This window comes from Anser cygnoides, chromosome 6, assembly GCF_040182565.1.
Source record: "Anser cygnoides isolate HZ-2024a breed goose chromosome 6, Taihu_goose_T2T_genome, whole genome shotgun sequence".
In the NCBI taxonomy this organism is placed as follows: Eukaryota; Metazoa; Chordata; class Aves; order Anseriformes; family Anatidae; genus Anser; species Anser cygnoides.
The window spans coordinates 27699319-27722667 of NC_089878.1; the positions used below are offsets into that span (position 1 = coordinate 27699319).

The 23349-nt window shown below is 52.9% G+C and overlaps 1 protein-coding gene across 15 annotated transcripts in view; it reads left to right on the top strand.

Annotated features, from left to right (window-relative positions):
- Positions 1 to 23349, top strand: part of LOC106029886 (myosin-M heavy chain-like) — a 48382-nt gene that overhangs the window by 804 nt on the left and 24229 nt on the right. For 5 of the 15 annotated variants that reach the window (XR_010832349.1, XR_010832350.1, XR_010832346.1 and 2 more), the window contains exons 2-3: positions 2181 to 2389; positions 15761 to 21413. The exons of 4 other annotated variants lie outside the window; for them this stretch is intronic. The gene's annotated coding sequence lies outside the window, so the exon portion shown is untranslated. Of the gene's footprint in view, positions 1 to 16; positions 2390 to 15760; positions 21414 to 23349 lie in introns of those variants that run through there. 6 more of the 15 variants (XM_066999419.1, XM_066999424.1, XM_066999416.1 and 3 more) reach the window with 5 other exon arrangements.

Sequence of the window (23349 nt, forward strand, 5' to 3'; positions counted from 1 at the left end):
GGCTCGGGGTTGGGGGGGGTGGAGGGGGGCTCCGTGCCGCTGCGGTTTGCCCGCGTTCGCCCTCCGCCGCGGTGCCGGGCCGTGCCGCACGGCTGCCGGGAGCCCCGGGCTGCCTCCGCCAGCCTCCCCGTGCCGCTCGTACCGCGCTGCAGCCGGGCGAGGCGATGCTCCGGGCGGCTGCACCCCTGCCTTCCTCCAGCCCTCGCCTTTGTGGCGCTGCGAGGCGGGGTGGGTGTGTGTGTGTGGGGGGGCACGGGTCTGCCGGCGGCAAGGGAAGGGAAGGGAAGGAAGGCCTGGGGGCGGTGAGGGCATCTTCGTGCACCGCTCCCAAAACGCTTCGCAGCCGTCCTTTGAGGCTCAGAGCCCCCCGCTGCAAGCTGCAGACGCCTTACTGAGCCCTTGGGCAGGTGGGGGAGCGGGGAGCTGAGAGATCGAAGTCACGTCCCTAACCTGAACTGGGTGTCACAGATCCTAGGGCTGCTGATGGAGGTATTCATCCCCACGTCCTCTATGAAATCGTCTCTTATTTCTATCGGCTGCTCCACGAGCTGTTCTGGGCGCTGCAGGCCACGTGTGCTCCGGGGTTTTGAGATACTGCTGTTGCGTATACCAAAATTTCAGTGCCTGTAAGCGTGAGAAGAGTGGTTTCTGCTTAAAACAGGTCCGTGGTGGCTGCTTGGTCTGTACTGGGGCAGAACCCAGGAGCTCCGTGGTGGGTGAGGTTGCTTTAGGCAAGGCAGTGGGCAGCCAGACAGCAGGGCATGCACGGGGCTGACGAGGTAAATGCAGAAAGCCTGGCCACCGACCGTGATGCGTGTGACAGCCTGCCTCACGAAAGAGAAGCCTGGACAGGAGGTGGGCTGTGTGCGAGGTCTGGTTCCCATCCGGATGCTTCTATCGATCTCCTTTAAGGTTTTTAACCGAAGAACCCCGGCTGCAGTCTCAGGTTTAAGTCTCGCTGCCCTGTCTGTAGGGCACAGCACAGGACAATGATTGCCCCAAAGCGTTCACAAAGCCTAAAGCTACCCCAGTGTAAGAAACGCCTACTGCCGACCGGGTGACATTGTACAGCTCCCAGTAGCCACAGGGGAAAGGGAAAGGAGCAGGCTGAGTGCTCTTATGCCTTTTCTGGGTCTTAATACCCAGCTGGTGTTTGCAGATTTCTGGGCAGGCTGATCCAGCCTTATGAGATATGCTGGCAACCCTTATTTCTTACTGTGTGACTTTGTAGGAGTTAAAAGTTCCTCTCTAACAAACACCCCCCAAGAAACAAGAGGCCAGGCATCTCAGGGCAATGCAGTTGCAAGAGGCATCACTTACTGCTGGCAGGCGAGCTGCGGTTTCGCAGTTTGGTTCCTTTCCAGTGTTTCGGAGGGACAGTTCCTGTAGAGAAGAGGGAGCAAGCATAGCTCCAGGGCCTCCACTGCTGGGCACCAGCCAATTACTGTCATATCAGATTAGCTCTATGGCACATTAGCACTCATTTATGTTAATACAAATGCAGCATGACTGCTCCACGCTATTGATGGAACTACCGTATTTACAGCCCTGTAATATGACTAATTGGAAGGGAGGTTCTGGTTACAAAACCATGGACTTCCAAGGTGATTCCTGCTGCTGCTTCCATGTAGCCAGTTGTGAAGCATGAAGATGGAGCCTCTAGAAGATGTAATCCACTTTTTAGTTAGCCTCAGCGCAGATACGCTTTTGGCAAACTCCAGGAAAAAAAATCCCGTATCACAAAAGGAACGGGAAGAGCTTGTGATTCTTTCCACCTTGCCACAATCCGGACTCAGTAACCTGCGCCCCCGTACCTGTGTCTTGGCCACTGAGAGGGGCTCTGCTGCCTGTGCTCCCCAGCAGCCTGGCCCTTGAGCCCCGCGTTAAGATTCCCCAGCTGCTGCTGCAGTGTGAGCGCGTTCTGCTTGTCCAGAGCAGCTCGGCAGCAGCAGTCGTGGGTGTTTGTGAGCCGAGGAGGCGTAACGTGCCCGTTCTTTGCCCAGGTCTGTAGAGCTGTCCGCGGCTTGGTGGCTGCCCGGCTCAGCCGTCACCTGCTGACGTGCCGAGGATGCACCCGCTTGTCCCTGGGAACAAACAAGGCTCCTCCGGCCAGAGCCTGCACGAGTTTCGCAGTCCCTGCTTCGTAATTAGCTCAGCCTCGGCTTCCATCTGCTTTGCAGCTCGCAGCAGCCCTCGCAGCTGGTTCCTGGCAGCCATTAGCACCTTGCAGCAGAGGAACAGCTTCAGCTGTGAGTCTTGGGAAGATGGACAGGGCTGGCAGCACCAGCGAGCTTGGGAGAAGTGACGAGGGAGGAGAAGATGGATGCGTGGACGCGGGGAAGGAAGGTGGACTGCGAACATACGTGATGGGGGGGAAATGAAGCGACAGGTGGGAAGCGCTGCAAGCCCCTGCTCCGTGGGGATGAAGGGTGGGAGCTGCAGGGGGGAAGGAGGCGGGGAGCTCAGAGGCTTTTGGGAGCAGAGCAAGGGGTTCTCTGCTGCCACGGGGTTGTGTTTTACTGCTGCCAGCCCGCTGCCCAGCCTTCAGGGCTGCTAGGCCGGTCCTGAGCCACTGCAGTGAGCTGCGCAGCGCTGGTTGGTTTCAAAACACCCTGCTGTGAGTTACATCGCCAAAGGATGGGCAGCTCTGGGAAGTGCACAGGAGAGCTGGGATCAGGCTCCTCGTCCCCAGAGCCCTCCCTGCTCCCCGTTACCGCAGCAGGCACCAGCAGCGTTGTGTGAGGAGCTGCCGTTTGCTGCTCAAGGACAGCAAGGACAGTGGGAAGTCTGTGATTTCAGGAATTAGTTATGGAAAGCTGGGACCCTCAGGCTGAGGTAATGAGAATAGCTGGAGAATTAGGCAATTCCCATATTCATGAGATGACAAACTGCGGTTCCTTTGCCAAGGCTGCATTAAATACACTGAGGGGCAGAGGAGTTTTCTGGCTTCGCTAACAGCTGCTTCAAGGTGAAGCACAAGGGGAGAAGGGAAAAAAAAATCCACCATCTTTTATTATTTGTTGAGCTATGGAACAGCTTGGGGCCTGGAATAATTCAGGGTCCTCTGTAGACCTTTTAGAACCTGGGTTTGAGACAGTCCCCTCATCTCCTAGAAATAACCTAATGGGGAATTAAACAGCACCTGTCCTAAAGGCTCCTTTCCAGGAATGAACTAATGATGCTTCTGAAATCCTTCTCCATCTCCTGTCCTAGGCAGGAAGTCAAAGTGCAGCAGTGCTTTCTTATGAATTGGTCACGGATTTGTATTTTGCGAGTGTTTTTAGCTAGTGAGAGTGTCTACGCCCTTGCCTCCCCTGCTGCTGAAATGCTTAAAGATACGTGTAAGAAAAAAAATATTTTTCCTTGGGGAGATGAAGCTTCAGCAGATGCTAGTGGGAGTTTACACTCTTGCTTCTCTGTCGGTGCTTGCAGAAGCAGCCAGACACTGCACAGTAGGTACGGGGCTAGAGCTGCTCCAGTCAGGCACTGCACGGCCCCTCCTGGGCCTTCCCTGGCATCCGGGAGTGGAGCTGGCAGTGCCCTGTCAAAACTCATTTGTTTGTGACGGGGCAGCCCCCCTCTGCCTGAAGGCACTCGGTGACTGAAAGGTGGCAGTGGCTTCGACCTCGAGCGGGTGATTCACAGGGCTGTCAGCGCACGGCTGAGCCTCTCGTGGAAGGCTTTTCCCCCCAGGAGGAAGGGAATTAAGGATCCTCGGACGCCGAGGAGAGACAGCTCCGCTCAGACCTAGCCCAGCAGTGATACACGTTAGCTCCCGGTGTCACAGCCGGGCAGAGCTGCTGTGACAGATTTATCTGCTGACTTTGTAGCTTGCCTCAAGGACAACTCGCCTGCCAGTGCTGTGATCAAGTCTGCTCTCATCTTGGGGACCTTGCTCGGAAAGCCCACCCTGCAGAGATCTAGAGGTAAAGCAGCAGCTGGGAGTGTGAGTGGAGCAGAAATAGCACCAGCCGTGGTCGGTGCTGAATGGCAGCTGCGTCCTCAGGACTAACAGGGCGTCAGTGACAGCGATCAGCTCGGTGCTGAGGTGTTCCCGTCACTCAGGGCACCGTGGCCAGCCCTTCCAGCCTGCTCCTAAGAGCAGGGGCTTTCGGTTCCCCCAGTCTGCAGTCGGAGCACAAAGCCGCCTGCAGGCAGCGACTGCGAGATGTTGGCACAAAGGACAAGCTGCTCCCTTTCCTGCATCATTCGCAGCTCCGATCCCAAGCTGCAGAGGACGTAGCTTTGGGGCAAAGATGCGCTAATCAGTGCTGAGTGGGCAGTCTGCTGAGAGCCTTCTGGCTCTTGGTGTTTCTCCTCCCTAAATCCACATGGACAAAGAGCTGGAGTGCTCAGAGCTCACTTCTGAATAAGGCAGCAGGAAGACTCCTTGGACAGGAGATGCAAGGTCATCTCTTACAGGATATTTCCCTTCCCAAAATGTGAACACCGTAAACTTTTTCCTCTTTTCTGGTCATACCAGGCCTGAGAACCCAAGCTGTGTGCTGAATTCAAGCCAGTTGCCTGACAGCACTAGAGACAAGAGATTTCCCATGACTTGAGACCCATTTGTAATTAACCAAGTTCTTGTTTTAGCCTGTGTTACAGACAGTAACTTACCGCAGTCACGCTCGGATCATATTCATCTTTGCCTTAGGATGTGGTTCCACTGCTTCTTGTGAGGATCGATACGGTTTCATTGCTGATCCTCGCTGTGGTAGTTTAACCTGGGCAAACCTCAGGCCTGAGCTGAGCGGAGACCTCTCAATTACACAGAGCTCTTCCAGCGCTCCCTCAGGAGGCCTGGTTTGCGGTACTTAACTGTTTTGCACTGATGTGCCCCATTTTTTACCGCAGCTGTTGCAACAGCTCTGTTGCCTGTGGGCAGTCAGGTTTGTGCAACGCAAGATAACCTGCCTGCGAGCCGCGATGTGGCAGTCCTCTTCCTGCTCCGAGGGCACGGCGTGGCTTTGGAAAGCAGAGCCTTGTGCTTGGAGAAGCCGTGCCTGCAGCGGGGAGACCTCACGAGTCGTTAGCTCGGCTGCTGTGGAAGCTCGGTGGTGTTGAGGGCAGACAGCAGCCAGAGTTACAGGTGGGGGGGAAAAAAAGAAAAGCAAATCTGGTTTTGGAAGAGGAAGGAGTAGGCTGCGGAAGCCTTCCTTGCTGATAAGCAGCCCCCGTGCTGATCAGCTCTTGAAGATTAAGATGTACAGCGACTTTGGTAGAGTCCCAGGACACGGGGAGGATGAGCTCCAGGCTCTGCGAGCCAGCTCTGCTGGTAGCCTTGTGCTGCCACAGCCGGTCACATCTTTCTGGGAAGATTTTCTGTCCTTTACCCCAGGGTCTCTCTCACCTGGTTGCTGTACGGCCGTGTCCCAGCGGACACAGTCAGTGCTCCTCTACACCACTGTGCTACTTCTGTTATTTCTCCCCAGTCAGACGGGGGAGCGATAACTGCAGCGCTTCCTACCCTGTCTGTCAGAACACACCTCAGGCTTCGCTGTAGCCGTAGCGTGAAGCAAATCCGTAAGACAGGCGGCCCAGCCCAGAAACAGCCACAGGCATGTCAGCCGACCCCTCCGTGCTTACGGCAGCGCCGCGTGCATCGGTGCGTAACCCGGTTTTGTGCCGGGTGGCTTTGGGTCGCCATGGGAAGAAGCTCCCTGCTGCCTCTGCTCCATCCGGAGGGATGAGAGTCAGCAGCATGCCGTGAGGTGCTCGTGGTGCGGTGGGGAGACCTAAACCACAATCCTCTTTGGGTTAAGTGATGTTCAGGACACCTCTCCGGGCACCTGCATGGTGGCTCTGCGCTCACCTCGTGCTGTGGTGGCTGCTGAGGCAGGTGGAGCGCGGTGACAGAGGACGTGCTGTCTGTGTCACGCGTCCCTCTTCCACTTGTGGGAGGCAGCCACGGAGCTGAGCTGATGCAGGGCCTCACGGAGGAGCAGGTACCAAGGTGTGAGCAGGGGAAGCTGCTCCAAGCATGGCTCCGGCTGGTAATTCACACTGCTGCATCAAAGCTATTGTGGGAGCGAAGTGGGGATTGCTCGGGGGGCGGGTGGTGGTAGTCCTTTGGGATGCGGGGAGGCCAGAGGGAGAGGAGTTCACAGCAAGGCGTGCAAAGATGGGTTAAGAGCCTGGGCTGGTAGCGGAGGGTGCTCGGTGGTGGGGAAAAGGAATTTCTCTAGCGAGGAAGAGAGGGAGTAGCGAGGGTGGCTGTGCTGGGAGCGGGATGAGAGGGGAGCGTGCAGCTCCCTGGGAGCAGGGAAAAGGCAGAGCAGGGCGGGGGTGAGCCAGGGCTGGTGGAAGCTGGCTGTGCGTTGGCTTGGGGGGGCCTTGTAAGCAGGGCAGGAACCCTGCACCGGAGTGCCAGGAGCCGGGGAGATTCAGCCCCGAGGCAGCGGGTGGGCGACATGACTCCTCTGAAGAGGAGCGAGGAGCAGGATGCCTCGCCTCTGAAGGGCTTCCCTGCTTACCCTGCCCTGTCCGCTGCCCGCTCCTGCTGCTGTTTGCAACACACAGTTAGCATTTGGAAAAAGCAGTGCCCTTGTACAGCGCCCCCGGCTTCAGAAGAGTTCTTCCAGCATTGAGTTTGGCCCATGGATTTTAATTACTCTTCACTGTGCCGGTAATGAGAGCCAGCGGAGTTGTACTGATTTTATTTCCTTTTAATTTGTTATGATGCTCTGGATGCAGATTAACTTTCCCAGCTCGATACGTATTATTGATTCATCTTGCCTCGTGATGTGGTGGAGGGCCCAAAGAGGTTGCCAATTTCACTGCAGCTTCCCATAGTAGCTGTACCCCATGTCGCGTCTCCTCGCCCTGGCGGTAGCCAAAATCGGGTACCTCTGCTTGCTTCTGGTTGGGTTCTTTACATCAGTAACGAAGGATAAAATCAGGCCTGTGGCAGTGTTTCTTTACAGTTCCCTTTTCTGCTCCATTCGCTGACCAAAATTGCTTGGGGGAGAGCAGTGCTGGGAGTGGAGCGGCCTTCCCTCAGGTCAGGGTCTGATCAGTAACTTCACCTGTAGAGTATCACTGCTTCCTTCTCTTGCCAAAGAACCCATCAGCTTCGTGGCCAGTTCAGTACAGGAGCACGTGTGCTGATCGTGTAGCACCGGGCAAGCCAAGATTAAGGAGATAAGAGGTACATACTGCTTTGTCTTTTCACGCAGCTTACTGCGGGGCTCAGAAGCCCATATCCAATTAAAGCAGCCGGGCAATTAACATGGAAACAGTTGAGCCTGGTCTTCGTTTAGTGCATGTAAATGTGGCTGCTCCAGCTGCAAGGAAGCCTCGGCCTTGTCTGAGTGGGTCTGGTCCTGTCCCCCTTATCTCCATCTTATCACTGAGGAACTGCTGTCACCAGCTTCCTGAGAGACACCGGGCAACAGGCTGGGGAAATGCTTTTTGGAAGGCTGTAAAGTAGCAGTGGGCAGAAAAACTGAGGTAAATTGGGTGATAAGTCAGGTACTGGGTTCTTGATGCCAAACATCATCATCCTAGGGAGGCTGGGGCAGTATCCCACAGACCCTCAGCCACGCGTCCGGGATTAGCCCAGCAGTGTCACATCGTCCTTGCACCCGGCAGCATTTCCCCAAAACACCTGGAGTCACTCAGGAAGAGCAAAAGCTTTGGGGACCTAGTGATTCACCAGAGAAGGTGCTCACACTGCCCTAGGCGAAGCTGTACGAATACATCCTTGTGGCTTGGTTCCAGCATGCCCTTAGGGAAAATAAAAAAGCATTTCACTTTTCTTCTTCCTGCCTAGGCAAAGCCAAGTTTATCTCTTGGCTGGGCTCCCCCTCAGCAACACGGAGCGCGTGGTGAGCACGGCACCGCCGAGGGCCCACGTGGGAGAAGGGCCCTTCTGTTCCCTCACTTGCACCCAGGAAACAAATGTGTCTCTGCAAGCCCCTTGCGGGCTGTTTGGTGACCCCAGCTGCAGGAGCCTCCCCAGAGACCCAGGCAGCTCAGCCGCATCCATTTTATTTCCTTAAGGTGGAAAAATGTAACTGAAGCATCTAGATTATCAAGCGTCTTGATTTACACCAAGTCTGCCCTCCTTTCTGCCTGGAGTAAGTACTGGGCTTGTTCCCTTCTCTGATTTTTTTCATTGCTTAGGCTGAGAAAGGAGAAAGCAGGTGGATGTTTGAACAGGCTCCAGGCTCTACCCTTCGCCAAAATTGTTTTCATTGAAATGTGCTTTTAATATCTTCCCGAAAAAAGTGGGATTGTATCAGAAAGGTAAAACCCTTGCTTCTCTACTTCCCTGACAGTCCCTACCTCACGGGATCACTTGGAAGCAAACAGCATCTCTCCAGGATTTCTTTGGCGTTTTGTGGTGTGTTTTTTTTTTTTTTTTAATGATTTACTCTTGCCTCCTTGCTGGAGCTCCCTGGAGCGCTGATCGCGTCTCAGGGATGATGCCTTGCTTAGAGAAAATGCTGTAAAACCTACTGGTCTCCTCAAGGAACAAAGCAAAGGACGCCACACAGCAGCTGGTGTTGTCTGGCAAGTCAGAGAGGTGCTGTGCCTCTTAAACAGAGTACACCATCACCATCGTCACTAGTCAGGTGCCATTTCAGGAACAGAACAGGAAGAAAAGAAAGGAAAGGAGAAGAAAACAATGGTGAAAGGCAGGAAAACTTTCTATCCCGAAGCATCTGCACAGACCCAACCGCACACCCTCACGTGCTACCCTAGTGGTGTGTCGAGAGGCAGGCGAGCTTCATGGACGGGCCCTTTGATACCGCGGTCCGGTCCCTGCCCGCCTCCCTGTTCCCTTACAGCTCGGGGTGGGAAGGCACCCGTGCCCTTTGAGGCAGGGAGAGCCGTGGCAGCTTTTGCTGGAGCTTTTTTGGAGCTGTTACACTCGAACAGAGGTCCCAGAGTTCAGTTAATTCAAGTAATTGCCGTTCCGTTCTAGAAAACCTTTCTCTGTTTTCCTTGGTGCTCACGAACCGCAAGGAGAGGAAGGATCCGGTTCCTGCAGGTGCCGGCGGGTTGTTTGATCACCGCCCTTTCACAGGCAGCAGAGCTGAAGCACAGGGAGTGGAGCGTCTCACCTGGAAGGACCCCAGGAGATCAGGGACCCCCCAGTGTGTTACCGGGTCACAACCTGCTGGCTGCAGCTCTAAGAGTTACAGCAATCGCTTCATTCACGCACCAGGGTGAGAAGACGCAACATCAGCTCGTGGCTTCTCCAAATTGTCTCAACCTGTGTCAACGAAGAGCTCAGGGCTGAAAATCGACGCTCTGTGACCTTCCGCAGAGAGGAGACAGCGAGAGGAGAGAGTGCTGCCCCCGCTTCAGGGCAAGGGGAGTGCACCCGAATTTTTAAAATGCTCTCGCAAGTGATTGATGAAGCAGCATTTCTGGGGAGGAGTGGAAAGAGAAGAAATTGGGGGTCTCTTCCCATGGGGCTAGGTCAAATGTCTCGTGAAGTCGATTGCCGACATCGGAGTACTTCTACCAAAATCTTCCAGCCTCTGAGGCCCGGGCAAAATCATGTGCTTCGGCTGAAGCAAGAACGGCAGCCAGAAATAAAATCTGACTTGAGGCGATTGACAGGCGTAAGGATCTCTCCTTATTCCCCAGGATCTCGAGTCAAAGGCCTTCTTGTCTGCCTTAACGTGCCTTGCTGTGCCAGCAGGGCTTCACAGCTTCCCGGGTGCCCGGCGGCGGGCAGAGGGAGGCCGTGCTAGGTGGAGCTGGAGCTGAGAAGGGTGCCATCACGGGACGGCTGCAAGGAGAGGAGGTGCGGGGCTCCTGGAGGCTCTGCGGCTGTGTGGCTCTCGGGGAGTTTCATGATTGCATTAGGAGACCCTGTGCCAGCAGCTGGAAGGAAGGAGGGTGTTCACTGCATTTACCTGTTTTTCTTCTTGCTTTATTAACTGCAGTTCCTCTGACCTCTGCAGAAGGAGGAAATAGGGGAAGAGAAATGTGCAATTTTCCTTTTCTCGACAGCCATCTAATTACAGTGCCTGATTTTCCTGCTGCTTTTGCACATTTACCATTGGCCAGCAGAGTTGAGAAAGAGCCCTTGTTTCATCCAGTGGCACGAGATTAAGTTAACAGGACTCTGTTCCGGGGCTACTGACATGCTTCCAAAATGCAGCTCTGACACTGCCCAGGCTGTGGGTAATCTGATTCTCGTGCTGACGAAAGCCCTGAGCAGCAGCAAAGCTTGCACCGTAAGAACTGCATGCTCAAGGTGGTAGTGCCTACATCTTTGCATGTTCAGCTAGCGTATTTTCAAACATAATGACCATAAAAGCAAGTCAGTATCTTCGGACATCCTTAGTTTATAGTAAGTATCAAAATCTGAACTTGATTTCGCTAAGAGTCATGAGATATGGAGCCGTTACCTTCTGCAAAATGTGCTGGCTGAGGCAGAATGCTTCATGCCCTGGTAAAAATCCGTGGTGATAGCTGGGTGACTTCCGTGTGAGAGACCTTGGCTGTTCTCACAGATGGCAGCTGGATGACCTCAGCAACCGGAGTAAGGGCCTCTCGCTTCACGTGGAGAAGTCCTTCGATCTTTAACTAGCTAATCTTTGATTTTATTTTTTTTTTATTTAAAGATTTTTGGGCACTGTGCAGTGCTAAGGAGGATCTTGCTGAGCTCCTGTTACCTCAGCAGCAGCTGATACGTAATGAATTATTCAAGAATAGCCAGTTCCTTCATTAATTTTAATAACTCAAAATTTCCACCATGTTCTAGGCAGCGCTGCCAGCTGGGATGTGATAAGGTAAGCCCATTATTTCCTGGCATCTTTTTCATTGTCTCCGGGTTTACACACCTGAGGGCTTTTAGAGCGAACAAGAGATTAGTATCAGACAGTGCTAATTCGGGGCAGATCTACAGCGGGCAGAAGAGGCGACAGAACTCCCCCGTCTCTCGTGGGGTCCCAAAGCCCTGTCCTTACGCAGGGAAGATGGCTTTGCATGTACAGAAATGGCCTCAGCTGCTGAGTGCTGGCCTCTGGGACAGAGGGTAACCCTTCGGCCAGATGGCCTGGCCTCCGCAGCAGCTGAGAGGCACTTCAGAGGCACTTCCCTTCTTCCATACAGACTGACTCTCCTGAAATTGGTACCAGGTCTCTAATATTTCCCCAGAGCAGGCAGACTGTGGTATTTGTGAGCCAGTCCCATTCAGTAAGCAGCTACGTGGATCAGTCTCACATGTAGCACACGCGGGCACTGCTGTTGGCACGCTGCGTGCATCCCGTCCAGGGTGCTGCTGAACCCCCACGCAGCACGAAAGCTGCCACAGTAAACTGAAAGTTCATCTGTTGACTTTTGTAACTTACCTTTCCCTGAGGTTCTGCTCAAATCCAACAACAGGGAACACTTTGTGACGCAGAAGCACTATTAGCAGTTTCTTCAGAGAGAATAAGTTGTCGTGAGGACGTGACCAGATGTAGCATAGCTGCGCTTTGCAGCACATGCAAGGAAGGCAGAAATCTCTGCAGCTGCTTTTGTTGTCACGAATATTAGAGGAGGGAAGACGAACTGCTGGAGAGAGGAGAGGCTGGACACCAGCGGTGCTGAACACGAATTGTTTACAGCCACGGTGATGAATCAGCCCGCAGATGAGCCCACGAGTAACTGACCTGCCAGCAGCTATGCGGCGCGTGCTCATGAATATGCTGCTAATAACGCAGCCAAGTGCAGCAGCTCATCCCCGGATCCGGCACCGGGCCTCCGGGAGATGAAAGGCAGACCTTGCTAGAGGAAGGTCACAGCTCTGGGAGATTTAACGATTTGATCTTTGGGGCTGGAACATGAAGGAATAGCACCTGATAATGAGAAATACACGCGAGGCTCCTCACAGTCTATTAAATAGCAATATCCATGTGTCTGCGTTTCAAGAGGTGGAGGGACGTTGGCAGATCTCTGCAACCGTTGTACCTGCTGGCTCTTCTAGTCACCTCCCACAGGCACAGGGCTCTGTCACCTGTGTCTTACCCAGTCCCACTACTCATCACAGCCCCCCAAGAGATTGTTCTGGGGGTTACAGATCTTCACTAGGAAATCACGCAACTTTCCTCTAGTCTGCTGTGGTCCAGCTCCTGTTCCCAGTCAACAGGAACGTGCTGCTCTGATCTATCTTCCAACCTGACCCAAATCTACGGCCAGTCTTATGTCTTGGTATTAAAACACACCAAAAAAGTGAATGGTCTCAGGTTGATGTTGTAGAGCTCCCCAGACAGTTAGTGCTGAGCAGCTGACAGAGGCAGCTTGCTACTTACTCTGCCTTCATGGCACTGCAACCGACGGTTGTTCCCCTTCTGGAATGAGACTATGCTTTTAGGACCCAACGTACTTCAGCTACTTCATGCCATCACTAATCCTGCAGCTCTTTATTCCCCCTTTTGTCTTTTTTTCCCTCATCAGTTTTCTGCAATTCTTAGCCTGTCATTTGTATTTATCGCTCTCCATATCCCCAGTGTTTATACACATACCACGCTTGCTTTCACTTTCCCAATAAACAGGAATCCGATTTTTTCCCAAGCCAATGTATTTATTTTCTTCCGTTGCAGGACTGTGGCTGTTTGAACATCTAGCCAAAAAAAACAAACAACCCAAAATAACCAACTCTCAATTATCGTTTGTATTTTTCTATTTGAGGATTCGAGGTTCCCTGTTTACCTGGCTCATGGTTGTTCTCAGCTCTCAGAAAGCTCCGTTTTTAGAGTCCTAATGACGGATAATTGGCTGGCGCTGGGCTGTTTGCACACAGCGAGTCTGGCTGTGTACCGATCAGCGGTAGCTAAGCAACCGGCTGTGGTTTTAGTTCTGTGATCAATTCCTTGCTATCTGTCAAGACGGAGTCTAACCCAGTACGTACCCACAAGGGATGGAACAATTTGGGGATTTCAGGAGCCATCGTGGGTAGGACCTGGCAGATTTAGGCAGTGACGGCAAACGCTTTTGCACTTTATCCATAAAAGCAGATAACTGTGCCCACATGGGAAGAGTGGAGCAGGCCCCGTGGCTGTGTCTGGATTCAGCCAGCAATCCCACCACCACCAGAGAAAACCCTAATCCCATACCCAGCAAGCCAGGTTGGCCAGGCCAGGGTCAGCGTGCATACAGCCTAGCTCAGGCAAGGGCCGAGGCAAGGATTTAGATGCAGCATCCAGGCCAGGGGAGGGTAGGAGCAAGGGTGGAAAGCTCAGGTGAGGCTGGTCAAGGTAATGAGAGGCTGTTTCACTGAGGGCTGTGATACCCCTCACCCTAGACCTGGAGCTGCTTTGCTCCCCAACTTCTGTTCCAGAGGAATTGCTCTTAGATGCTTCATCTAAAAGAAATCCAATTTAGCTTCATGCAAAAACAGAAAATGTGGTCTGTGTGGGGCTTCCGCACTCTTCTATCACTGCCCACCTGCAAAGAGCATTTTCTGGTGCTCAGAAAGAGATCTTTGCAAGCTCTATCTCCAGACTCTGCACTTCCCCCTTTTTGCTGTTCCTGCTTGCTGAAAGGAGCCATATGGATTTTGTACTGAATGTCACATAAATGCTAATACGTAAGTATATTTAGAGGTGGCATATGGGCAATAGTCAATGGGAACGAGCGCTTTTTTGGTTCAGCTTATACAGGCGAGTTCAGTGAAGCCAGCTGCTGTAGTGGGTTAGGCAGGAAGCTTCGTCCACCTGGGGTCCCGGGTCCAAATCTCTGCTGGGGCTGTTTCTGCACGTGGCATCTCTGCCTGACTTTATCACCAGCACCGATGTTTGCTGGCAGGTGTAGAAAATCCTGAAGACTTCAGCCCTTGAAAAAAAAAAAATCTCACAACGTGTATTCTGATCTGGAAGGTGCTGTATGGCAGACAGAGATCTGCCTGCCCTTTGGAGTGTTACAGGCACAAGTGTCCTTGTTTTGTAGAGAGTCAGCACAGAAGAGTTGTGCTGCAGAACAGTCTGTTACAGTAAGTAGCTGAAGGAAATTCTTTGAGCTTTGAATCTTCCTTGAGCCTCAGAAAGCGTTGGGATATGTTGGAGGCTGTGAGTTTCAGTGTCCTTTCCTTGGGGGTTGTAATACAGCTCCCGGTGGTTCCGTGCTCCACAGCTGCTGGTGCGCCTGCCTCGGCCAGGGAGCGGGAGCCTTGCCTGTGTGAAGAAATTTCCTGCAAAATAGACTTCACACTCTTTATTTTTCAGTGATTGGGGGATTTAATCTTGGAACCTCGAACAACAAAAAATTCCAAGCTGAGCAGAGATGGAAACTTTTCATGAGACTGTAGCTAGTATCCCCTTTGATGATAGCATGATTTTATCTGCTCTGATTAAAAGGTTAACTGGATTTGGAGCATTTATGCACAAAGGAAAGCTGACAAGATCCTGATGGATTTTTACAACTTGCTCAGGGGTTGGCTTATAGCAAATCCACTGTGGTCATTACGTTCCCCACTTCTGTCACAGCCTGATGTCTCTTGTTTATAGCCTCGCCTGCAACATTAAATAGCAGTCATAAAGCATTTTGCTACTGGTCCTGCCAGCTGATGAGCCCATTTTAAGCCCTGCTCATCGCATCGCATGCATGCCTCTTTGCATGGGGAAGCAGCTAGTTTTGAATGTCACCCAGCCCTACAGAGGCAAGTGGGAAGATGGATTATGCTGGCAGCCATCCATCCATCTGCTCGTCTGCCAACACTAATGTTTAGCTTTTCAGGCTCCCAGTTGTCTTAAATAAGGCTGACCTACAGGATCTGGGGTGGGAAAGGTCACATAGCTCATTTTGTCTTCTCCTTCTTAAGTGGTAATTAAGCTTTCTGAGGTGTTATAGCTACGTGTAGGAATTCTTGACGGGCAGTATTTTTAAAGCTGAGGTTAAATCCCTTGTTGAGGTGCTGTGGTGTATGAGATGCTAACCATCAGATTGGCTGCCCCATCTGCACCCTGTCTTCTCAAGGTACTCCTTAAAAAACGTTTACAAAGGTTTCATATTTGTTTATCAGGAGTGACTGGGTGTCTGCACAGACAGTATTTCCCCTCTTTCGATTGATATCACCCAATTGTATCTACAGAGTGGTTCTGTCCCTCCTTCGGGCAGCTGTGGGTACTTTGAGACAACCACAAAGCTGCAGACTTTGAGTGCTGTGACACAGGAGCAGGAGCCACAATAGTTATTAGAAGAAAGCTGGTTGTTTGCCTGCAGCTCAGCCGTGATGCCTCTGGTTCAGCTCCTAGTAGTGTCTCCATAATTTCAATTTGCATGCAATGGCTTTCGTCCGCAACTATGCTCTGTGCTTTATTTTTTTTCACAGTTTAAAAAAAAAAAAAAAAGAGGTTAACAAGAATATAGCAACCTTCATGAGAGACATATGGAAGGAACATTTTGCAGAATGGAATGGAAGTCATGATATGTAACTCATATTGCCGGGGAAATAGAGAGCCCAGGGCTGGCTGGGAGCAGCCAGCTTCTGAGCCTGCAGCAAGCCAGTGGCCTGGGAAGGGGCGTGGGGGTCCTTGTGGCTCTGGGTCCGGTGTGGGTCTGTGTCTCCTTCACACTGGGCCTCAGGAGGACTGCGTGACATAGCCAGTATCTGAGTCCCCAGCACAGGGTGAGGGGCTCTGGGTGACTGGCCTTACCTTCTCCCTTACTTGCTTAGAAAGAGCTGCAGAACTGCTGCATCCATTCTTACTTTTTTCAGCATCTTGCATACTTAGTGGCTAGCCTGCGCTGCAGGAAGATGCAGCTTACTCAAAGCATCTCATGCATTTGAGCAAACAAAACCATTCTCTTGCAGCTGGTTCTAAACAGAGGGCATGTCCTGCCTCTTCCCGCATCACCTGTCGCTGCGGAGCACCAAAAAGACGACAGAGTTGCCTAGCAGTGTTGGTATGTTAAAACATACAGATGTGGTTAGGAGCATCCTTAGAGCATATTTGTTGATATTATTCTTTCACAGAATTTGTTTCTTAATGGTGACGTTAAAACATTGCCAGTGAGCTACTTATGACATGATGCTCATTTTACTGACAATATTTTTGAAGGGTGAGGTGAGGCCAGGTGTGGGTGTGGTGAGAAATCCCATGGATCCGTATCGCCTCCAGCCCAAACTCACCAAATCCTGTTCCCGTGGGCTCACTTGGGAGTTAATGTCCAGCTGGGATTAAAGACATCCCAGAGAGATTCTCCCATCTGGAATCTATCTGATATCATTTAAGTCAAATATCTGGACATAAGGGATCTGCTCTCAGAAACCGTTGATGACCAGCTGTTTGGGGCAGACACCGCCTGGCAAGTTGCCCTCTGGAATACGCGCTTTTTCTGAAGGCATTTTCCCTGGTGTTGCTGAGCGGAGGAGCCCAGAGCTGCTGCCCAGCCCAAACTGGCCGCTTGTACTCAGCCCTGAGCTGCTCTGGGCGGTTCACCACCTGCCGTGTCTCTGCAGTCCCAAAGTGGCTAACAGAAATAATAGCTGCACGCACAGGAGAAGTAGCAGCAGCTCCCCACAGACAGATCCTGTTTAAAGGAGGGGGTGTGTTCCTACAGCCTCCCCCACTTCCCAGAGGGTTAATCCAGCTCTCATCCCTGTCCAGCCACACCTGGTTGTGGTGAAACCTCCTTTCTTCCACCCGTGGTGCTCACAGCCCCCCTCTCCTTGTGACCAGCCGGAAGGACGGGGCGCTGCAGCTGGTTCTGTGCTCTCCACCCCGGCCAGCAGCAGGTCAAGCAGAGCAATTGGGCTCGCTAATTGCTAGCCACGGCCTTCCCTATAGGGAAGGCACCAGCCGGGGTCTTCTCCAGGCATCGGTGTTCCTAAAGCTTCCAGTACAGGCAGGCTGTGAAATGGGGCTAAGGGAAAAAATCACTTCCATAGCTAATTGAAGTGGAGGTGAAGGGAAGAGGTGCAAATGCAAGTTGAAAGAGCAGCCTTTGTCTCTGATAGTCAACTGGGAGAAATAATTTACTGGAGCGTTCAAGAATATGCAACACAAGCAAATAAATGATGCTGACAGTGTGATCAAAGGGTTGCTATACGAGAGAAAGCCTCTGTCAGTGCTGGCCAGGCCTCCGTGTGCCTAGGATCTTTGCCTAATAAATGTGATGAACAGCCACATGTGATGTCGGAGAAACTCGCTGAATTTTGCTCTTGGGATCGGTTCCTGACATAAAGTGCTTTCAGACTCCATAGTCCATTAAAGTCATGTTTATCAAAGGATGCAAAAGAGAGGTGCAGCATACTTTTGTCTCCAGGTCCTGAGTTCACGTGGAAGCGAAGGACCTGAACACATCAGTGATGGAAAAGACACATTGATCGGATCTGATCTGCCCGGGGCAGTTACTGGCAAAACTGACAGCGTAATGATACTGCTGCAGATGCCGCTCCCTTGTGGATACCCCTATTCCATAATACCAGATCCAGTCCAGTAACAACTTGCCGGAATAAGAGGGCCCACCAGGCAATTGCGTACCCAGAGAGGTACCCCTGTGTGAAGTAAAAAGCTCTGCAGTGGGTCCGCGTGTGTGCAGCTCCTAGACAAAGCACAGCAGAAAAGGCAGAGTCTTTGCTAGGAGGAAAAGCGTACTCTAGGATTTACTAGCTGTGCTGAAATCTGCCCCACAAAACGAGTGTCTTGCAGTTTGTCCACCCCTTGGTGGGCTTAGATAAAAAGCACGTGCAGAGGGGAGGCCCGCTGGGACTTCATCGCTTCTTTATTACCATGTCAGCAGCCTGGATTGGAAATGTTTTTCCCAGAGAGAGCAAGGCCGAAGAGAGAATTGACTTTTTAGAAAACCGGTTCCTGTCCCCCAAATCCCTGGAGGCCTTGTGCAAGGTGAGAGGCCCAGCTGCGGGCGCAGCACGGCCTGTCCTTGCCAGCGGCCATTACCTGACCGGGATGAAGGGCAAGGGATGGCGCCAGGCTGCCTCTTGCGGAGAAGGAAGCTGTGAGAGAGGCTGGGCCGCCTTCACGGGGTGAAACCTCAGGAAAACAGAGCAAAGAGCAGTGTGTGACAGTGGCTTTTCCACACTCGAAGCAGCTCTGCAAAGGCAGGGGGCTCCCAGGGGCTATGGCGGCAGCTGAATGAAACTGTCGCTTGTGATAAGGCGCTCTGAGAGCTGGGGGGAAATCCTGGCTCTGTGCCCGCTGGCAGAGCTCCAAGGGATTTCACCAGAGCCACGCTTTTCTGACTCTGCACGTGAAAGAAATTGCCGGGGTGAAGCTGCAAAAATAACGCCTGGTAACGCAAGGCCTGCAGAAATCCTCGCGCAGCGCCGTGCCGGAACACCAGAGGCCTGCTGCGGGCAGGAGCCTTGGCTCAGAAGAGCCCGGTGATGTCCCCCTGGGAGGGAGGATGAGCTGGGAAGGGCAAGGTGCTGCTGCACCCCCCCAGGTTGTCACCTAACTGCCCGTCGGTACTCAAACTCGCACTTCGGTGCCGAATTTTTTGAGCCACTTCTTTCTTTTCCCTAGCTTCCCCAGCAGCCCCAGGGACTACCCATCGATATCACCACAGCAACAAGAGGTCGTTAATGGTGTCCTGCCTGGCGAGGGGCGCTCAGCCGCCTGGTGGGCTGTCACCGGCTGCTCCAGGGAGAACGGAGAGAGCTTAGGGCCTCTGTGGGGTCAGACCTCTGGTTCTCCCTCCCCTGCCTTCCCCCGGCCAGGCCCTGCTTTGGTGCTGACAGTAAGGGGCGCAGCTCTTCCCTTAGCGCAGGGAACCGCTGCCAGGAAAAGAAGGGCTGGATTTGCTGCACAAGTAAGGATAAACGTGCCTCTTCGGGTTTGTTCGGGAGGGGCTGGGGCACCGGGAGGCGCTTTACATTGCAAATAAGCGACTTACCCAGCACGCCTGCAGGGAGCTCGGAGCAAAGCGGGAGGCTCGGGGGCCAGGGAAGGGGAATGGCAAGCTAAACTGCGAGGACAGATAAAAGACATGTCATATAATTCTGCTAAATGGAGAAGGAAGGGAAATTCTCAGAGGGTGTAAATTAGCGTTGACAAGCTATACTGATTTACAGGCAACTCGCGGCCTGGCCCACGGGCTAATTAGCTGAAAAGGATCAGCATCTGAAAGGGAGGGGGTTGTTTAGGGAGGCCCATGTGGAGAGCTGGGGATTGAGGAGTTGAAAATGCGCAAACAAGAAGAAAAGAAAGTCGCCTGGGTAGGAAGGGTGAAGTTCTAGGTAGGAAGGCTTGAGGTGTTCCTCAGAGGCTGATGCAGAACCTGCCCACCTGCACCAGCTCTCTGTCAGGACTCAGTGCCTGCTCAAACAGGCAACGTGCAGTGCTGGACCTTCTGAGGACAAATCCCTGGACTGAGACAGTTGACCAGAGCAGTCCTCCCAGGTTTCCTTCCGAAGCGTTGCTGAGGACCTCCACGCTCAGCGGAGCGGGCAGAGTGGCTGCCTGTGGCCGTCCACGCCCGGCAGGACTGCTGACACTGTCGCGGGCCGGATGTCCTCGCGCCGAAGCTGCTGCCACAAGCAGTATGCCACAGTGCCTGACGGCTTTGAGATGTGACCACACGCGGCGTGGGATGAGATCATCTCCCTCACCCTGCTGAACGGCTCCCTCCTCCCTTGGACGTGGCTCCGAGCTCAGCACGTTGTTGGCTTGGAGGGACGCTGCTCGTCCGCCTCCCGTCAGCTTTGGGGGTGCTGGACTAGGTCCCAGCGCAAAGTTAATGAACTGAGATCAATAGACGTACGTTGGGGGATTTTTTCTGCCAGGATTCATATCGCTTTATTGGAAATACCAACGCAGTAAGCCATTAATGCATTCTAAATTTAAGGTTTATGGCTGTGCTGCAGAATACGTCTTCCTGGGGAAAGGAAGGAAGCAGAAACTGTTGACATACATCTTATTCATAGAATTAGAGTGTGACTTCCTTCCTCTGCCCAACGCATGTTAAATAGTAGGCTGGGACTCTTGGGGCAGTGTCAGAATAAGGAATTAGGAATCCCTTCAGCAACCCTGGTGGATCCACCAGTATGGGACTGGGTTTCTGTTGCCTTCCTGGGGCTGGGAGGCGCTGTACCAGGATGTGGGAAGAGCTGTGGTTCTGTGGTCAGGAACCTGCTGGGCATGCACTGCAGAGGAGCCAGGCTGTCTGCGGGGCTCCCCTCTGGCCTCGTGCTTCCCAGACCTCACAGGGGGCTGGATGGGTTTTCCTCACCCGGGTTTGCCTGCAAGACCTGTGTGCATCCGGGCTGGGGAGCGTGGAGCCAGGCACAGAGCAGGGTTGGGGCCTGTTCCTCTCTAGGCTCGTGGTGCTTGCTGTGTGCCTATGCCAGCACCAAGGTGGGCAGTGGGGAAGATCTGCTCCGTGTGACCCAAAGGCAGGGGAGCGCTTGGGTCGTTGTGGGGAAACCGCGTGTGTCCCAGGTGCCAGCCGAGCCCAGCCAAGCATCGGCTCTGCCTGGTTATAGACCCCCTAGGCAATTCCTCACGCTGAGGAGGGGAGCGGAGGGGCTGATGGTGTCACAGTGCAGGACTGTGGATCAGATGCACCCTGCAGGTTTGTTTGTAGGTGTTGGGGGCGGTCTGTCCCAGGAGCGGACTTTACCGCAAATAGGACTTTCTTCCTTCTGAGGAGCCATCCGAAGGAGCTTTGTGGCCAAATAGGGTGGGGACCTGCTGAAAACTGGATGATGATGGGTGATGCCATCTCCTGGAGCATGTGGAACCGGTGCCAGCAGGTGAATGTTAATCCTTGCAATCCTTCTGCTGCATTGCCACGAGGGCTGTGGGAGCAGTATTGTCCAAGAGACAGAGCGGTGCACTGGTGAAATAAAAGGGGGTACCCGTTCCCAAAGTAAGGAAGGGATTAGGAGCTCAGGTCACCTTGAAAGTCCCCTGCCTGAAATCAGTGTGCTGGAACGCCTGCCCTTAGAGGCGGTTTGGAAATAGCGTGTCATCACAGCCTTTCTGAAGGAGGGTCACAAGGAGAAGACCATGCTGTTTCACTAAAAGAAGCTGCTCAGGCTTAGAGAGCAGCTAGAAAAGTTCATCAAGGGCAGTGCTGCCAAGCGCGCAGCTGTGTGGAGCGGTGGGGTTCCTCAGGTGGAGCCTGTCCAGTCAGGAAAGAACTTTCCCAAAGACCTTAAAAACAACACAGAAAGGGAGCCAAGAATGCTTAAGACCTTCAAGTGATTCCATAAATGTTTTAGATTAGGTTTTCCGCTGCTTTGAGATGATTTAGGAGCTAATCCGACCAAAATAGGAGTTTGCGTGAAGCGATTCCTACATTGTCCCTGGTGGAAGTGTGTGTACCATAGCTGGGTGTTCCCGTGATGGACAACAGATAACGTAGAGAAATTCTCCTCAGGAACATGTGGATACCAAACGTATACTCTGATCAGCCAGCCCTGACCGCGGCCAAGACACGTTCTTTTTCTGGAAACAAAGGCGGTGGTGGAGATGCTTTGGAAGTGGCCACAGATGAGCTGGGTAAGCTTGTGCTGAATGCAGCGGTATGGAGGGAACGCTGGGGAGTAGTTCAGGATGGTGCCTTTGGGAGAATTTGGAGGTACCGCTGACGTGCACGTTCTCATGGGAGCTTTCTGCACTGCCTGGGGTCCCCTCCCGTTCTATAAATATTATTGGTAAAAGGTATGGTATTTACAGCATGGCGACTCTGGAAATCCTTCAGTGCACTGTGATGCAGGGTGCATTCTCGGATTAAGGCCATGCAAAAGCCTGGCTGACTTCATTTGTGGCTGGGGTGCGTAAAGCAGAGGTCTCTGTCTGCTGTCTGTTGGTAGCCATTGGGGTCGTTTGACTCCAGGACCTTCAGAGATTCAGGAGAGACTCTGTTCCCCATGCCAAGCTGTCCCTGAGATGACGTGGTCCATGCTTAGGACGAAGCTGAGAACACCAGGACCATGAACACAGACTGCAGAGGTTATGGTTTTCTCTATATTCTCTAGCTTTGAACCCAAGCTGGCGGCTGTGCCTCCTGTTGGCAGTCCTGACTCGTGCCGCGGAGCAAGCAGCGAAAGCAGTGGTGAAACTGTGAGCTCAAGGAAAGCTACGCTCAGCTGCTCACCCTAGGAAAGAAAAGAAACCCGGGAGATGGTGCTGTTTTAGGTAACTGCCGTGGTCGTACCCCTGCAATTACCAGGCACGCTCTAAGCCCTGTTGCTGTTCCAGCTGCTAGAACCGACCGAAAAAGAAACGGAGCTGGAGGAGTCACCTAATTGTCCTGCTGCGTCAATGGCTCCCTGCCGCACGGCTCTGCTTAAGTGAGCAGCTAAGAAAGCAAATACAGCCAAGGCACCTTGATTTTTCTTGTTAACCTTTGGCTTGAAAAAATAGATGTGTCTGGCAGCCTCTCCTGTGAGATTGCTGGTGTTTTCTGCTAAGCAGCCGAAGTGGAGCGATGTGCCTGACATGGCAGCAGAGAGAGCATGCTGTGTCCACGGGGTTTGCTGTATCAGATAGCACAAACCCACACCAGCATTACTGTCTGCTAAAATCCTGCGTACAGCTCTTGGAAGTGGGCCTTTTGCATCCCTCCAGCTGGCTGGATGTCTGAAATAAAAGGGAGACTGTGCTTCAGATTAAACTAACCTCTGTTCAGTGGTGCGTTTTGCAAAACCCGTATCAGAGAAATTAGAGTAAGACCTGAAGGTTTGTTTAGTCGCAGACTTTTAGCTTGAGGAAGGCGGCTTCGGTTACTCCCCTCCCCTGGACACAGGAGCTTGGCGAGATGGGCACGACTCAGAAGTTAATCTGTTTGCGATGAGGTGTTGCACATGTGGAGTGTGAAAAATGTCCCTGGCTCACTTGATCCCTGATCAAGGCAGGAGAGACCAGGCAATAGCAAGCTGCTCTCCGCCGTCTCATGGACAAGCTTCCCAGTTTGGCAGGTCTGTGGGGCAAACCTCGCTGCCGCGGGCCCTGGGAGGCAGCACTGGCAGACCTGCTCAGCCTTGATTTTCACCAGCACTGAGCAGCTTGTCCTCGTCCCTGCCTGCTTCGTCCTCCTAACGTTCTGCCTGGCGCTCGGCTGGGGCGGTCAGCCAGGCAGAACGGTCCGCGTGTGTGTGGGTGGGAAGGAGTGATTTATCCTTCGAGCTTTAATCCTCAAGAAATAAGTTCTTTGGGAGGATTTTGCAGGAAAATGAAGGTGAGTGGCAAGTCTCCAAGCAGGCACTTAGAGCAGTGGAGGAGAAGTTCATTAAACAGAACCACATGGCAGAAAAATAAGCCGAGCACACGATGCCTTTAGTCTTGCACTCGCTTCAGGCATGAGGCTCATGGCAGCCAGGAGCTTTGCAGCCCCTGAACCAGGGGAGAGGCGAGTGCTGCACAGACAGCGTGGTCAGAGAGCACTGGCAGCCAACACTGAGCTCCTTCCTGCTGTTTGGCCTGGCCTAAACCA